At 35.8% G+C, this 19,622-nt stretch overlaps 1 protein-coding gene across 4 annotated transcripts in view; it reads left to right on the top strand.

Moving 5' to 3' along the window:
• SPECC1 (sperm antigen with calponin homology and coiled-coil domains 1) overlaps window positions 1-19,622 on the top strand; it is a 962,422-nt gene that overhangs the window by 490,497 nt on the left and 452,303 nt on the right. The window lies entirely within an intron of this gene.

Raw genomic sequence — 19,622 nt, 5'->3', positions numbered from 1 at the left:
GTATGTTGCATACTCTGATAAAGCACACATGGATTCTTCCTGATATGTTTGAAGCTGCCATCCTGTTAGCAGAAGTATCCGCGTTTGACTCTCAATGTAGATTTAAAATGCTTCTGATTACACGATGCCTGTAGGTACCTAAGTTGGCCAGTCATGACTTTTTGTTGACTGTTTGCACTGCGTCCTGATAATATGTCAATGACGTCACCATTGTTTAGCAATGATGCACCAACAGCTTGTAAACTCAGCTCTGATGATTCAGTATGACGTTTGAGAGGGTGAAATTATTTGTGGAAGATTTTATACACAAGAAGATTGGTATTTTCTATGAAGCTAACGTTTTATACTGTCTGTATTTTCTTAAGCCTTCTATAGAAAACTGTTGCTGAGAAAATGTTTTATTATGTGTATATTAAGATGTTTCTATTTAGGTAAATATATATGTTGTATATAACTTCCATGAATACCTAATATTTTATGTGTTTTGCAAGTAAACTTAATATATAAAATGTTTATCCTTATATAGCTGCAACAGATGAGACTTTAACACTTTTACTGATATTATGTTTTTGAATAAACCGTGCCATTAGCAACAATTCATTTTATAATATGACACCACACCCAAAAAATAAATATTATGCTTGGTTTTGTATATTGCAGTATGTAGCCATTTTATTTAAAGGAACATTGTAAAGCAAAACACACACGCTCTAATTCATTAGATCATGGATCCTAGCTTACTATCGGCCAGATTACGAGTTTTGTGTTAGGAGCTATGCGGTGGTAACAAGCAGTTTTCTCTCACCGCTCACATGCAACGCTGGCATTACAGGTTTTTCTAAACCCGGCATTAGAAGGCAAGAAGTGAGCGTAGAGCAAAATTGCGCTCCATACCGCACTCCAATACAAGCGCTGCTTAAGTCAGCAGTGAGCTGATCGTACGTACTTGTGCACGATTTCCCCATAGACATCAATGGGGAGAGCCGGCTGAGAAAAAGTCTAACACCTGCAAAAAAGCAGCGTAAAACTCAGTAATGCAGCCCCATTGATTCCTATGGGGAAACACATTTTATGTTTACACCCTAACATGAACCCCGAGTCTAAACACCCCTAATCTGCCGCCCCCGACATCGAGACACCTACATTATTCTTATTAACCCCTAATCTGCCGCTCCGGACACCGCCGCCACCTACCTACACTTATTAACCCCTAATCTGCCGCCCCCAACGTCGCCGCCACTATATTAAATGTATTAACCCCTAAACCTAAGTCTAACCCTAACACCCCCTAATTAAAAAAAAAAAAAAAAAAAAATCTTAATAAAATTTCTATCATTAACTAAATTATTCCTATTTAAAACTAAATACTTACATATAAAATAAACCCTAAGCTAGCTACAATATAACTTATAGTTACATTGTAGCTAGCTTAGGGTTTATTTTTATTTTACAGGCAAGTTTGCATTTATTTTAACTAGGTAGAATAGTTACTAAATAGTTATTAACTATTTAATAACTACCTAGCTTATATAAATACAAATGTACCTGTAAAATAAAACCTAACCTAAGTTACACTAACACCTATCACTACACTACAATTAAATAAATTACCTAAATTAAATACAATTAAATAAATTAAATTAGCTAAATCACAAAAAAAACACACTAAATTGGCGTCCCTTAGATTCCGATTGGCTGATAGAATTCTACCAGCCAATCGGAATTAAGGTAGAAAAAATCCTAGTGGCTGATTGGAACAGCCAATAGAATGCCAGCTCAATCCTATTGGCTGATTGCATCAGCCAATATGATTTTTTTCTACCTTAATTCCGATTGGCTGAGAGAATTCTATCAGCCAATAGGAATCTAAGGGACGCCATCTTGGATGATGTCAGTTAAAGAGATATTCATTCGGAAGAAGACGTAGTTTGAAGAGAATGCTCCGCGCCGGATGTCTTGAAGATGGAGCCGCTCCGCGTCAGAAGGGTGAAGATAGAAGATGCCGTCTGGATGAAGACTTCTGCCTGTCTGGAGGACCACTTCTGCCGGCTTCGTTAAGGACATCTTGCCGCTTGGATGAAGACTTTTTTTAGATAGTATTTTATTTGGGGGGTTGGTTGTGTGGGTGGTGGGTTTTACTGTTGGGTGGGTTGTTTGTAATTTTTTTTTTACAGGTAAAAGAGCTGATTACTTTGGGTCAATGCCCCGCAAAAGGCCCTTTTAAAGGCTATTGATAGTGTAGTTTAGGCTAGGTTTTTTTTTTATTTGGAGGGGGGTTATTTTGATAGGGCTATTAGATTAGGTGTAATTAGTTTTTAAAATCTTGTAATTTGTTTTTTATTTTCTGTAATTTAGTGTTTTTTGTGATTTAGCTAATTTAATTTATTTAATTGTATTTAATTTAGTTAATATATTTAATTGTAGTGTTAGTGTTAATTAGGTTACATTTTATTTTACAGGTCAATTTGTATTTATTTTAGCTAGGTAGTTATTAAATAGTTAATAACTATTTAATAACTATTCTACCTAGTTAAAATAAATACAAACTTGCCTGTAAAATAAAAATAAACCCTAAGCTAGCTACAATGTAACTATTAGTATAAGTATTTAGTTTTAAATATGAATAATTTAGTTAATTATAGTAATTTTCTTTAGATTTATTAAAATAATATTTAAGTTAGGGGGTGTTAGGGTTAGACTTAGATTTAGGGGTTAATACATTTAATATAGTGGCGGCGGTGTCCGGAGCGGCAGATTAGGGGTTAATAAGTATAATGTAGGTGGCGGCGATGTTAGGGGCGGCAGATTAGGGGTTAATAATATTTAACTAGTGTTTGCGAGGCGGGAGTGCGGCGGTTTAGGGGTTAATATGTTTATTCTAGTGGTGGCTATGTCCGGAGCGGCAGATTAGGGGTTAAAAATTATAGTGTTTGCGATGCGGGCGGGCCTCGGTTTAGGGGTTAATAGGTAGTTTATGGGTGTTAGTGTACTTTTTAGCACTTTAGTTATGAGTTTTATGCTACAGCATTGTAGTGTAAAACTCATAACTACTGACTTTAGAATATGTTACGAATCTTGGAGGTAGAGGGTGTACCGTTCACTTTTTGGACTCCCAGGACAGACTCGTTGTACCAGCGCTATGGAAGTCCCATAGAAAAAAGGGTTTACAAAGTTTACGTAAGTCGTTTTGCGGTAAGGCCAAACAAGTGTGCGGTGCCCCTAAACCTGCAAGACTCGTAATAGCAGCGGGCATAATAAAGCAGCGTTAGGACCTGTTAACGCTGCTTTTTTACCTTAACGCACAACTCGTAATCTAGCCGTATGTGTTTAACCAGTGCATGGTTACTTACAGCTCCTTCATAGAACACATCCGGTGAGACAATCTGGAGTGGCAGTTCCACATAGCCACCAATCAACTGCCATGTCCTGCACAGGAGCTACAATGCTTGCAACCCCTAAGCTGAAATTTACCTATGTGTTTAACCCATTTGAGGAGGTCAAACATATAGTAATCTAATAATATCATTAATGTAATAATTTAGTACACATCATTTTGCATTAGAATGTCCCCTAAAGATAAATGGCCACATACTGCCCCCTTTAACCCTGTAGCTTAGTGATTCTCAACTCCAGTCCTCAAGTACCCCTAACAGACCAGGTTTTTAACTATAGCGCAGGTGAAATATTCAGCTGATCAGTTACCATGGTTACTAACCCGCTGTCACCCATCAGCTGATTATTTGACCTGTAAGCTAGCTAATATATCATATAAATCGGGCCTGTTAGGGTTACTTGAGGCCTGGAGTTGGAAAACACTGCACTGACCAATAGATATGCAATGATTTGTGTAGCCACTTCACAGAAGGAATAATGAGGCAGCCTGCATCATATGTTCATTTAAATGTATACCTGGGTCCTCGGGTTCATATCATGTGACCTTTAGCCTCAACCCTACAATGTCTGTACCTCTCACTATGCTTTTGGTTATATTTGCACCTTTTTGTATTGCTTTGTTTTTTTTATTTGTTGGTTTTTTGTTTTTGCTAATATTTGTGCGCTTAATGTTAGTGTTATATATTTTGTAAAAATGTTGACAGAAAAATAGTTAAAGGAGGTAATGAATGGGAACTCAAAATACTTCATGAAATAATGTACTCTGCAGGATAGAATGAACATTTGTATAGTTTAGCATAACACTGTATAAAAGCATTGACCACTCAGTGCCTGATTTCCTCTTGTGCAATGCTTATATGTTGCTCACATTTAAATGACGTTCACACTGATCTCTCTGATGTAGCACTATTTAGGTAGGGCATCTGCAGATTTAACCATTTGGCTGCTGACAGCTATCTTATATGCAGAAGATTTTTTTGGCAGCCAGGGTTTATTCAATGAGGCAGAACTTGACTTAACTAAGAGTTGTATGTACTGCAATACTATTGTACTAATAAGATTAAATCAATGTTTCAATATAACTTCTTTTTTCTTTTTGAACTCATTTCAATTGTTTTATTTTCAGCAAAAATTGACTAACAGCTATATATAACAATGGTGATGGTGTTAAACAGCATTGCATAATGAAACAATACACAGTCAAACAGAACAAAAATAAAGGAAAATAATTAGAGGAAACCAATATGCTTCTTATATTTGAGCTTTTTTTCTGTAAATAAAAAGGTTATAAATGAAATGTAACCATTTACAAATTAACCTCCACAACCCAACAAGACAAGCCACATTCCTCTTTAGAACCATTTTATGTGAATTTAAAGTATTAATCCCATATGAATTTTAGGGAATCATAAGTATTTTATTGAGAATAGACTAATAGACGATATCTTTCAAGACAGATATTTGTTGACACTTGCATTGCCAATTCTTTTATAAGAGGAATAGCTTTTTGTTTCCATTCTTTAGGGAAGGGCTATACGTTGGGAGCCACTGTTTATCAAAATATGAAATATTTGGACTCTGAATTCATACTCAATGGATGGTAATTTATAACATGGGAAATGGAGCAGGTCAAAAAGGATAGAGCAGGGAGTTTTCCAGAATGTCCCAATTACGGGGCCCACAATATATGAGTTTAGGTTCCTAATTCCCGGCACCCCCTCAAACAAAGAGTGGAAGGACAAAACAATACAGGTGTTAAATGCCATCTAGTGATTAACTTAGTGTTGGTCTCCATAATGCTCACTGATGAGAGGTGCTTCCCATGAGATTTAGTTTGTTTTGCTATTTATTTATTTATTTTGTAATATTTGGAAGAGAAGCAAATTATGTGTGGGGAGTAGTTTGTAGATGGTGTAGAGTAAACCTCAAAAGGGAATTCTTGTGTAACAGAAATGTTCAAAAGGGGTCAATGGCCGCATAAACTGTGACTTTTGTGTAGGTGTTTGGAAAAAGTGGGAGCATTGTTAGACTCTTAACTGTAAAATGTTGAATAGTATACTATTAGGTGTGTTATTGTTTTGTGTTTGATACTATGTTATTTTCAGTTTGATGCAGGCGGTAGTTGCTTTTACTGTTTTATACATGTTTATGTTAATATTATGGCCATGCTAATACACAGATGTTTGTCCACAGAAACAAGAGATCTGTTCTGGGAAATTCACATCCTTATTTCGTTTTTTCCAATTAATTTTCTTGTTCTGTGCATGTAGGGAGATTATCTGAAAATAATACAAATATCTGTATTTACCATAGGTGGATGGTAGAGAGCGCTAATGCAGTGCTCTCTATGTGTAAGCTGTAGAGGATATATATACTGTATATGTGTGCAGCTTTATTAGCTGCCTCGAGCACTCACACATTTTTTTTTTTCTAACACAATGAGTTGAATTAAAATGACAAATTTGATATGGGTAATCAATGGCTGCATGTTTTTCTTTAAAATTCTGTTACTATTTTTAATTCTTAAAGTGAAGGTCAATTTTGATTAATTAGTGGATTAATAATCCTATTAAAAACAAGGGCACTTTAATTCATCAAAATTGACATTTCACATGTTTTCTTCAAAAACTTACCTTTTAATCCTGGCAGCCCCTCCAGCACTTCCTCAGCCCGTCGCAAGCCGTCTTCGTGGATCAAAAATGACGAATCCGGCTTCCTCCAACCACGGCGTTGCATCAGGCCAAGATTCCCCGGGGGGGGGGGATCATTGGAGAAGCCGGATTCGTCATTTCTGACGTCTGCAGAGGCTTCTGACGGCCGTGAGAATCGCTAGAGCAGCTTCAAGAATAAAAGGTAAGTTTTGAAAGAAAAAGAGTGAAATGTCAATTTTGATGAATTAAAGTGCCCTTGTTTTTAATAGGATTATTAAAAACCGGGCACTAATTCATCAAAATTGACCTTCACTTTAATAACTAAATCATTTCAAGGTTACATCTTGTTAAAGGGATTGGGAAGTCAATAATAAACTTGCTTTAATATGATAATGTTATTTTAAGAAACTTTTAAATTCACTTCTATTTACAAATGTGCTTTGTGCTTTGTTATCTGCTGTTAATAAAGAATATGTACATATACTACACTAGTGGGTGCTAGCTGGTGATTGGTGCCTGTACACATTTGCCTCTTGTGATTGGCTCATTAGATGTTCAGCGAGATCTCAGTAGTGAATTGCTGCTCATTCAGCAAATGAAACCAAGAGAGTTGTTTAAAATTGTAGGTTCTATCTGAATCACAAAATAAAAACTTGGGGCTTGATGTCCCTTTAATGACCATTATGAATTTTAGAGTAATTTAGACATAAATGATTTTCTCAACACGCATATAAAGGAGACTAGCTATACCTCACTGATGATGCCCAACAAAAGTTATATACTTAATGTGTTGATGATTTGATTTGAACTGCTGACATCTTTTTGATTTAGATTAGTTTAATTGCAGTGGTAAAATTATGACAATTGTTTTTATAGGAAAGAGCGGTGTCCGACATAAATTGACATTGACATGCACACATAGAAGCACCAATTGACATGCACACACGCGCACTGACATCCACATTCACGCACACAAGCACTGACATCCACATTCACGCACAATAGCACTGACATCCACATTCACGCACAATAGCACTGATATCCACATGCACGCACACAAGCACTGAGATCCACATGCACACACAAGCACTGACATCCACATGCACGCACACAAGCACTGACATCCACATGCACGCACGCAAGCACTGACATCCACATGCACACACACAAGCACTGACATCCACATTCACGCACACAAGCACTGACATCCACATTCACGCACACAAGCACTGACATCCACATGCGCGCACATACAAGGACTGACATTCACATGCACGCACACACAAGCACTGACATCCACATGCGCACATACATAAATGCAGTAAATACTAAGGAAATTTTGAGGTAAATATCTTCATTTTTTACATAATGAAAGTTCACAATTTCCAGCACCTGGGACACGAGCGGTGTGCAAACTAAGAGGGCTCTGCACAAACCCCCAACAATAGCAGCAACTCAAGGAATAGCCGCACCACCAATCTGTAGAAGTATCAGAACTTTATTGGGCCGGACTGTACAAATCAACAACATTTCGGACAGGTGTCCTTAGTCATGTATAGTTAAACAGGCACTGACCACATCCTTAAATACCTATACAAACCCCACCCCAAAGCCAAGTCACCTGTACATAATGCCTCAATACAATATACCTCCATCTAGTGGTCATTACAGAATGTATGTAATCAACGCATCAAGTTTACACATAGCCAATACATATACAATACAATCACCTATTTACACCTATTAGTACATCATTACTATTTTTATTTTAATCCCAAGATAACATTTCCAGCATAGTATCCATTAATATGTTCATTTTTTACATAGACATGTTCAGGTGATATTTTCTAGTCCACTTTTTACAGCAATGCTGCATCAACATTTGGGTATCATGTCCCTTTAAATGACTATTAAATACAGTATAATTGAAAAACTGACAAATACACCACAAAATGACAATGCAATAGCACTTACTTTGAGCAGTAGAATATTTTTTTGGCAAATTCAAAAGATAATTCATCCCCCGTATCATGTGACAGCTATTAGCCGATCACAAAATGCATATACTATGCACTTCGGCACATGGTCAGTAGGAACTGAAGCCTCAGAAAGTTTACACATAGAATGTTTTTTATTTTTATTTTAATTGCTTGCTTTATCTAAATCATGAAACTTTACTTTTGACTTAAGTGGCCTTTTAAAGTCATCTCAAAATATATCTCATGTAGTAAAAAACAAACAAACCGAAAAACACAAAATCTTAGTATGAGTCCCAGGTGAGTGGCTAGAGTTTAAAAAAATAATTTTTATAAATGCTTTTCTTCAAAAAATCTCCCAGTCCAATTACAACAACTGGCCAGCAGATCAATGCACGTGCATCAAAAAAATTCCTTAAGTGTAGGTTATAAGAAATAGGAATTCCCAAATAAAACCCTACTTGCAGATATTATAGCTTTTTGCGTTTCCAGATTATACTCTCACTTCATCAGAGGCAATATCTGTTCAAGTTGGTAAAATCTGCAATATAAATAATTCTTCACAAGGCCACTTATCTTTCCCAGGTTAGGTGATATCCTCCATGTGGAACTGTATACGGTTCCCCTTAGGCACTGGAACACAAGCTGTATGCATCAAGTCTCTTTTTCATAAGAAAGTTACACCTCCCACCTAAAGCCATATATTTTATTCGGAATTCTGTAAGTCTCCTTCCATGTTGGAGCACACCCTGTGCGTCCCAAGTCTTTTTTTTTTCTTTTTCATGCGGCTGTGATGATCCTCCATGCAAAGCTCCTTTCTTGAATGAGGATGACATCTAGTGGTTTTTATAGCACTTTACAATCCTAAACTATATATACTAAATGAGTCTTCACTTGTTGCCAGTTTTATTTACTGAGGCATACATTTTTGTATAAAATATAATATTTCATCCAGTTGCCATGGTGTTTTTTTATATTGAATGTAACATAGTAACATAGTAGATAAGTTTGAAAAAAGACTGAAGTCCATCGAGTTCAACCTATACAAATCTAAAATACTTACAAAAAGCTCCAGTTAAGCTTAAATAACCCCACTAAAAAGTGACCCATTTAATACTAGCAATTATATCCATGAATTTTGTTTATATACAGAAATGTATCCAGACTATTTTTAAATGTATCTAGGGTATTGGCATTCACTACCTCCTTTGGTAATGAGTTCCACAATTTTATTGCTCTTACAGTGAAAACACGTTTCCGTTGCAGGAGATTAAATCTCCTTTCCTCCAACTTTAAATTGTGACCTCTTGTCAGAAACAATTTTCTTGGAATAAACAGAGCTTCTGTCATCTCTGTATATGGGCCTTTAATATATTTATATAAAGTAATCATGTCACCTCTCAAGCGCCTTTTTTCTACAGAAAACAGACCCCGTTTGGCTAGCCTCTCCTCATAGGTGAAATTCTCCAATCTCCTTATTAGCTTTGTGGCCCTCTCTGAACTTTTTCTAATTCTGCAATATCTTTTTTTGCAATTGGTCCTCAGAACTGCACTCCATATTCAAGGTGAGGTCTTACCAGGGCTTTATATAGTGACAGAATTATGCTTTTCCTCCCTTGAATCAATGCATCTTTTAATACATGCTAGTATCTTATTAGCCTTTGAAGCTGCTGCCCTGCATTGTGAACCCATCTTTAGCTTGTTTTCTATTACTACTCCCAAATCCCTTTCCTCCTCTTTTAAAAATACGTTGCCTGCTTATTTTTACTTCCAAAATGTAGAACCTTGCATTTTCCTGTATTAAATCTCATTTTCCATTTACTTGCCCATACTTCTAATTTTTGCGGATCCCTTTGTAATGAAAGTTCATCCTGCTCTGACCTAATGACCTTACTTAACTTAGTATCATCTGCAAAAATAGAGATGTCGCTATTTAATCCTTGCTCCAAGTCATTTATAAAAATATTAAAAAGAACAGGGCCCAGTACTGATTCCTGGGGGACTCCACTGATTACCTTTGTCCAATCTGAGTATGATCCATTTACTATTACTCGTTGCTCCCTATCTTTTATCCAGTTATTTATCCATGAGCTAACATTTTCAGCTATTCCAAGTCCCTTAATTTTGTGCATTAATCTCTCATGTGGCACTATATCAAATTCCTTTGCAAAATCTAAGTATATCACAACAACTGATTCCCCTTTATCTATATTTTTACTTACTTCCTCGTAGAATCTAATTAGATTAGTTTGACATGATCTATTTCTCCTTAAACCATGCTGATTAGAACTCATAATCTTGTTTACATGAATATGCTCATCAATATAATCCTTTATAATCCCTTCAAATACCTTCCCCACTATTGATGTCAGACTAACTGGTCTATAGCTTCCAGGATCATTCCTGCTTCTGTTTTTGAAGAGTGGCACCACATCCGCTTTACGCCAATCCTGGGGTACCATGCCTGAGGATAATGAGTCTTGAAAAATTAAAAGTAGAGGTTTGTCTATAACAGTGCTAAATTCCCTTAACACCCTTGGGTGTATTCCATCTGGGCCTTGAGTTTTATTTACCTTAATATTATTCAGTTTTTTCCTGATATCCTCTAAACATAACCCAGTTAATGGTATGGACTGGCATGTTCTATTTTGTTCCAAAGTATCATCCAATGGTTCCTCTCTTGTGTATACTGAAGAAAAACACTGGTTTAGTACCTCAGCCTTCTCCCTGTTATTATTTATCATGCTACCCTCCACGCATTTTAATGTACCTATATTGTCCTTCTTATATTTTTTGCTATTTATGTACTTAAAGAACCTTTTAGGGTTAGACTTAGAAACCTTTGCAAGTAATTTTTCATTTTCAATTTTGGCTAATTTGATTGCTTTTTTGCATGCTTTGTTACATTCCTTTATAAATATGGAATGTTGAGTACTATTTTATTTGAATAATTTAAATGCCCTACGTTTTTTCCTAAACATCATCTTTTATTTGACACAGTGGTGATAATGTATTAAATGGTCATGATCTTCTATTTCTAAAATGCACTCCATGCACTTGTATACTTCTGGTTTATATCAGAGATGGGTGCATCATATGTAAGTGGTTCTACAAAACAAGAAACGGTTTTCCATAACTCTTTTTCATTCAAATGGAAAAAAAAAAGAAATATAAAGAAAATAATGGCAATGCGTTGTTTCAGTTCAATTTCCTGAACCTATAAGACTATGTCATAATGGATCCAGAAAGTTTCTTATTTTTAAAGTTCCTGAAGTCTGTCCCCATCTTTTTTACCTTAATTTGTTCAATTTCCCTAATAGTAAAATGAGGCATTTTTGTAATGATATTTGTTAAAATGCTTAGCTATCTCATAATTAGGATTCTCTTTGTTTTTATTTGTGTCTCCCTTCAATATTTTTTTTGATGCTCCAGGCATCCAGTTTTTAAACTTTGTTTGGTTCTACCCACATATAAAAAGTTGCATATGCATTAGTCTGTTTTCCAATTTCAAAAGCGGTTAATTTATTTTTTTCCTTGTTTACACCATAATGACTACAGCATATGCAGTTCTTCCATCCTTTAGTCAAATATAGTTTACAAAGGTTCTAGATTTGGCTTCATGCAATTTTTGCAGATTACTGGGTGGAACTATGGTTTTTATAGAAACATTTTTTCTATAACGTGATACATGGCTTATTTAGCATATTCACCATAGAGAATAGTCTTTTAATTATACATTCCTTTGTTTGTGTAACATCTTTTCTTTCATAAGGTGTTGAGAGTCCTCGAGCCTTGACACATGGGATTAAACTCCTTTCCAAAATCAATATTTAAGATCCCAATCGAAAAGAGAAGGATACTTAAAGGGACATTATACACTCATTTTTTCTTTGCATAAATGTTTTGTAGATGATCTATTTATATAGCCCATAAAGTTGTTTTTTTTAAATAAATGTATAGTTTTGCTTATTTTTAAATAACATTGCTCTGATTTTCAGACTCCTAACCAAGCCCCAAAGTTTTATGTGAATACTGTCAGCTACCTTCTCCAGCTTGCTCCTGTTTGTGTAAAGGGTCTTTTCATATGCAAAAGAAGGGGGAGGGGGGGGGGAGTGTCTTATTTGCCACTTGCAGTGGGCTTTCCAGCTATCTTTTCAACAGAGCCAAACTGTCAGCTTCTAAGTAAGTTTTTAAACAGTTTTATACTGGATTTTTATATCAGTATCTGTGCATCTTATTCTTTATAGTAGTGTCTATTACATGCAGTTATATGAAAATGAGCGTATACTGTCCCTTTAAACCCAAAGCGCTGTAAACACAGCTTAAAATAGTAACTAAAAAGTGATACAGTGTTGCTAATACAATTGCATAGTTATTAAATATGTATCGAATAAATGTCAAATGTTGTAATTATAGTGACTCATCAATGATAAAATGGCCTAAACAATACTGAATATAATAAAAAAAGATATTTATTAAATATATAAAAATATATTATATGAATTTAACACAAAAATAAAATAAAAGCATAACAACAATTAAAAACAGCAAAAAAAACCAGCAAAAAAATACGTTCATCAGGCGTATTAAATGCTATGTGTGCAGCATCCAAAGATGATCCGATAATCATATAATCTTATAAATATAAACATGCAATATAAACAGAAGGGTCCGGTTACAGTCACTGGAAATCCACACAACGGCAAGTTTTCCCTTGGAGTCAGGAGAAGCTGAAATGAGAATGATCCCAAATCAAAAACAGAAAGAGAACCACATATAAGGTGTACACTCTTATTTACACCGGAATGGTTCTCTGAAGTTGTAGATTTTCCCTTTTCTGTCAACAAGGAATTTGAGCTGAGTCCCTCTGTGAGCCGTAATAGAACCGGAGATTCCCTATTTCTTTTAGGATCGATACCGGGTAAAACAACTTGCTCTGGGGATCCAGAAAACAATGGAAGCCAGTCAGGAACACGGCGGGCGGAGCAATGCGTTTCAGCCTGTACAGGGCCTTTGTCAAGCTCCAGATGATAACATAGACAGGACTTTTAAACCAAATCACTTGTTCTCATTGCTTCCTGTAAAGGGGTGCGTCTTACACATACAGAGACAATTCAATACTAGATATGTAAGGATCATAACAGATACAGGAAATAACTAGCACAATCTGCAATATTTTACCAACAGTAATAAGCCGCAACTGACTTTTATATAGGCCAATACAATATTGTCGTTATGAGCCAGTATTATATATAGTACATCATAATCATTGATTCGTAGTTAAGTTTAAAAATACATATTTGTAAATTTATAATTTGAAAAAATATTATAATAAAAAAATAATATATATGTCCTTTTCATCAAAAATTTCTTTTTCAACAATAAAAAAATATAAAAAAAGAATCTATTGTTTGAAAACAAATAAATGAAATTTTTTTTAATAAATGAATGAGTAGATTGATTGATCATAAGTGAGGTATCGTTTATATAGAAATGAAGTGTATAGGAACAATAGCCACATATAAATGCAAATTATTTGTCTAATATTACCAAAAACGATATCCAATCGGAATAACCATACAGTAGTTCCGTTAAATATCTCCAATATGTACTTCCTTGTACACTTGCATCAACCATCAAGATGGCTTGTCAGCCATCAAATATTTTATAGATACAGATGATACTCTAAGAATTGAGCAAAGAATATTCCTTATGGGATCGATACATTTTATATTATCAGATACTTTTTTTAGTTACAATGCTCAATTCTATATTCAAGAAAAAGGGACGGCTATGGGCACCAGGTTTGCTCCAAGTTGCGCACATTTATTTATGGGCTATTGGGAATAATTGTTTTTCGCCAATACCCCATTTGGAGCAAACCTGGTGATCTATAGATGTTATATAGATGATATTATCATCATTTGGCGAGGAAATAATAACCTACCGTACTAGAAGATTTTATTGTTAGTATGAATAATAACAAAGTTAACCTCAATTTGACTTGTGAAAAGAGTAGATAGAGTATCAACTTCTTAGACTTAGAAATATTCCCTGAAAATAATAAATTATTTTCAAAAACACATTTTAAGAGTGTTGATGCTAATAGTTACATTCATCATATGAGCTGCCACCATTGTAGGTGGATTGACAATGTTCCTAAGGGACAATTTTTGCGTATAAGGAAGAACTGCACCAGTACAGCTGATTTTGATATTCAATCCGAGAGATTAAAACAGAAATTTCTTAAGAGAGAATATGAAGAAATTAAGATTAATACAATTTGAGATGAAATAAGGGAAGTGAATAGGAATGACTTGATTAAAAAATCTGTTGACACACTTAGAAAAAATCAAGCGACAAAGAATGACAATATATTCATTCCATTCATTACTGATTATAGTAACAATAAATTGCTTTTGGAAAGAATACTAAATAAACATTGGGGGATTCTAAAAAATGATGAAGAATTAGGAACAATATTACCATCCAAACCCCAAATTGTATATAAAAAGGCACGCAATCTAAAATCAATTCTAGCACCCACTGAAAGTAGAAATAAAAACAAAATTAAAAATATGTCCCGACAAAAGCCCTTCGACCACCCACCATATGGGAACAGACGTGGACTAACGCACACAACATAAAACACCCACTATCTTTACACTACACCCTCCTGGCAAATACTAAACCTACCCTCAAAATCCCACAACATACAGCCTGGGAGAAAGAAATAGGATTCCAAGTAGATGTCGACATGGCAGAGCAGGTTACAGATAACTAGAAAGTTGCTCCACTGTGCTACTTTATGGGAGCTGTATTATAAAATCTCAGTTAGATGGCACCTAGTTCCAGTACACCTGCACAAAACATACAACTCACAATCTCCTTTGTGCTGGCGGTTATGCGGACAACCGGGCGCACACCTGCACATTTGGTGGTCATGCCCAATACTACAGCCCCTATGGAAAAAAATATACAACACGCTTAATCGCCTAGCTATTTATCCTCCCTACCTACCAGAAGTTGCCCTCCTACACATGCCAGTCCTCACTCTAGACAGCCCCACAGAGGCCCTCACGATTTACCTCTTCATGGCAACTAAACTGGCCATAGCCATGTCATGGAGGAACAAAAACTCACCATCCTACACACAAATACTCTCCACTATTAGACACATTAGACTTATGGAACAATACTCCTTTCGAATATTAGACAAGGCAGACTTGCACATTAGAATTTGGCACCAGTGGCTCACCCTTTTCCCAGACTAGTCTAGATGTTCACAGGCCCCCCACCAAAATTAATCCATTCCCCCCCCCCCTCCTCCCCTACATTCCTAGTTGTATACTTTACTGTACAGGCAAAAATAAACATACATACCCGCCCCCATACCGAGTTAAGTTTATCTATGGTCCCCCTGGACGAGGACCCCCTTTGTGTCTCTTTTGTGTTCACCTCCTCACTAATCTTAGTACACAGATTTCCAATAACCCTACTCTCGCTAAGATATTAGACAAACCTGCCCCAATTAACTCTGAGTTGTATGTATCATTTTACAATGTTGAATAACTCTACCCTATTGTTACTTCTTCAAACTATAAAACGTAGACAAAATAACTATGCTCAGGTAACTTTTCCGTATTGCAACGACTGGATATGTCAAAGCAACTCTAAGTGTGAGTAGAGTATTCTCTAGTAGTGCACTCAACTTTATGTGATATCTATTTCAACCTTCACTCTGTATCCAGAACGTTGTGAAATTACTTTGTTGTAAAGAGTTATACCTGTCCTTGCTTTCTTTTTTATGTATTTCTATTTGATTGTCTCAATAAAAACCTTTAAATAAAAAAATAAAAAAATATTTCCCAAGTTGATGTTAAAGGTAATAAATTGAATGCATTTTTTCCATGTTTAACTGGTAAGTTGTGTAAACACTCAAAGAAACGAAGAGAATTTAAATCTAATATTACAGGGAAATCTTTTAAGATCAAAGACTTGATCAGATGTTCAGATACATTTGTAATATATGTGATACAATGTCGTTGTGGGAAACAATATTTAGGGGAATCTGAAAGGCCCCTATGTGATCGCATTCACGAACACATATGGTCTATTGAAAAACATCATTTAGACAGAAATTAATACCTCCCTGTACCAAGACATTTCGCCATGTGTAATAATAGTAATCTAGATCACTTTTCCTTTATAGGTATAGAAAAACATAAGAGAAATTGGAGAGGTGGTAATGCACAAATGGAACTCCTAAAAAAGGAGACCAAATGGATTTTTGAGCTAGAAGGGCATATTTATCAAGCTCCGTAGGGAGCTTGATGCCCGTGCAGGCTTGCCAGAAACAGCAGTTATGAAGCAGCGGTCACAAAGACTGCTGCTCCATAACCTGTCCGCCTGCTCTGAGCAGGCTGACAGACATCGCCGGAAATCAACCCGATTGGGTTGATTGACACCCCCCTGCTGAGGACCCATTGGCCGCGAGTCTGCAGGGGGCGACTTTGCACCAGCAGCTCTCGTGAGCTGCTGGTGCTAAGCTGAATACGGCGAGCGTATTGCTTGCCGTATTCAGCGAGGTCTGGCGGACCTGATCCGCACTGTCGGATCAGGTCCGCCAGATTTTCATATATAGGGGCCAAAGTCTCTACAACCCAATGGGCTTAATTTAGATTTTGATATAGGGTGTTTCCTAAGAGAGCAAATATAATTGTTCCATTTAGAGAAGTTCCCTTATGATTTTTTGATCTATTGGAGATATTTAACGGAACTACTGTATGGTTATTCCGATTGGATATCGTTTTTGGTAATATTAGACAAATAATTTGCATTTATATGTGGCTATTGTTCCTATACACTTCATTTCTATGTAAACGATCCCTCACTTATGATCAATCAATCTATTCATTCATTTATTATTTTTTTATTTATTTGTTTTCAAACAATAGATTGTTTTTTTATAATTTTTTATTGTTGAAAAAGACATATTTTTATTGAAAAGGACATATATATTATTTTTTTATTAATAATTTTTTTCCTTTTTTGAAATTATAAATTTACAAATATGTATTTTTAAACTATTTACTTCGAATCAATGTTTATGATGTACTATATATAATACTGGTGCATAATGACAATGTTGTATTGGCCTATATAAATGCCATTTAATTTTGACGCTGTATTTTATTTATTTTTTATTCCTCTAACAGTCAGTTGCGGCTTATTATTGTTGGTAAAATATCATTGCAGATTGTGCTAGTTATTTCCTGTATCTGTTATGATCCTTACATATCTAGTATTGAATTGTCTCTGTATGTGTAAGACGCACCCCTTTACAGGAAGCAATGAGAACAAGTGATTTGGTTTAAAAGTCCTGTCTATGTTATCATCTGGAGCTTGACAAAGGCCCTGTATGGGCTGAAATGCGTTGCTCTGCCCACCAGCTGTTATCCAAGTGTTCCTGACCGGCTTCTATTGTTTGCTGGATCCCCAGAGCAAGTTGTTTTACCCGGTATCGATCCTAAAAGAAATAGGGAATCTCCGGTACTATTACGGCTCACAGAGGGACTCAGCTCAAATTCCTTGTTGACAGAAAAGGGAAAATCTACAACTTCAGAGAACCATTCCGGTGTAAGTAAGAGTGTACACCTTATATGTGGTTCTCTTTCTGTTTTTGATTTGGGATCATTCTCATTTCAGCTTCTCCTGACTCCAAGGGAAAACTTGCCGTTGTGTGGATTTCCAGTGACTGTAACCGGACCCTTCTGTTTATATCGCATGTGATTGTGAATGTTTATGTTTATAAGATTATATGATTATCGGATCATCTTTTGATGCTGCACACATAGCATTTAATACGCCTGATCAACTTATTTTTTTGCTGTTTTTTTGCTGCTGTTAATTGTTGTTTATTGTTGTAATGCTTTTGTTTCATTTTTGTGTTATTCATATAATATATTTTTATATATTTGATAAATATCTTTTTTTTATTATATTCAGTATTGTTTAGGCCATGTTATCATTGATGAGTCACTATTATTACTACATCTGGCATTTATTCGATACATATTTAATAACTATGCAATTGTGTTAGCAACACTGTATCACTTTTTAGTTACTATTTTAAGCTGTGTTTACAGCACTGTGGGTTTAAGTATCATCCTTCTCTTTTCGATTGGGATCTTAATTATTGATTTTGGATTAGTGTTTGGAGGTTGGGGAATCTCCTTTTCCCACTGGCTTAATAGTATTTCCTATATCAGCGCTGAGTAACATAACCACTTTTTCTAGCATTAAACTCCTTTCCACCAGGAGGCAGGCACAAATTACCCATCATACCAAGAGCTTTACTCCCTCCCACTTCCTGATTCTCCTCAGTCTTAATATTTGCCTTCACTGGAGAAAAATTAAATTGTGAGATGCTTCTACTTCTTTGTGGAAAGTGTTGCTCAAACTGCTGTTAGACCTAGTATCCACCTCAGAGGACAGCGAAAAGGACAGAGGGTTGTAGAGTAGTACTGAGTGGAGCCCAAATACCTCTCCCGCTTGAGCATAAACTATTCTATACGGAGGCTTTGTGCGTTCATCTCGTTGCGCTTGTATTACAAATTGAAAGTAAAAAGTTTGCACGAGAGCGAAAATCCAACGTGCGCTAAAAAGAAATTGCAACCACGTTAAAGGGACAGTAAAGGTCAAAATTAAACTTTCATGATTCAAATAGAGCATGTCATTTTAAACAACTTTCCAATTTACTTCTGTTATCAAATTTGCTTTGTTCCCTTTGTATCTTTTATTGAAGAGTAAAACTAAACTAAAGAGACGTGCACACTCCTGAGTTCTTATGAGCCTACCTAGCTTTACTCTTCAACAAAAGGTACCAAGAGAACAAAACACATTTGATAACAGAAGTAAATTGGAAAGTTGTTTAAAATTGCATGCTCTATCTGAATCATGAAAATTTAATTTCTTTCATGTAATTAGCAATTAGTCCATGAGCTAGTGACGTATGGGATATACATTCCTACCAGGAGGGGCAAAGTTTCCCAAACCTTAAAATGCCTATAAATACACCCCTCACCACACCCACAATTCAGTTTTACAAACTTTGCCTCCCGTGGAGGTGGTGAAGTAAGTTTGTGCTAGATTCTTCGTTGATATGCGCTCCGCAGCAGGCTGGAGCCCGGTTTTCCTCTCAGCGTGCAGTGAATGTCAGAGGGATGTGAGGAGAGTATTGCCTATTTGAATTCAATGATCTCCTTCTACGGGGTCTATTTCATAGGTTCTCTGTTATTGGTCGTAGAGATTCATCTCTTACCTCCCTTTTCAGATCGACGATATACTCTTATATATATACCATTACCTCTGCTGATTCTCGTTTCAGTACTGGTTTGGCTTTCTACTATATGTAGATGAGTGTCCTGGGGTAAGTAAGTCTTATTTTCTGTGACACTCTAAGCTATGGTTGGGCACTTTTACATAAAGTTCTAAATATATGTGTTTAAACATTTATTTGCCTTGATTCAGGATGTTCAATATTCCTTATTTCAGACAGTCAGTTTCATTATTTGGGATAATGCATTTGAATATTAAATTT

This window comes from Bombina bombina, chromosome 3, assembly GCF_027579735.1.
Source record: "Bombina bombina isolate aBomBom1 chromosome 3, aBomBom1.pri, whole genome shotgun sequence".
Lineage (NCBI taxonomy): Eukaryota > Metazoa > Chordata > Amphibia > Anura > Bombinatoridae > Bombina > Bombina bombina.
The sequence above is the reverse complement of the archived record's forward strand: the minus strand, read 5'-3'. Positions and strand labels throughout refer to the sequence as shown.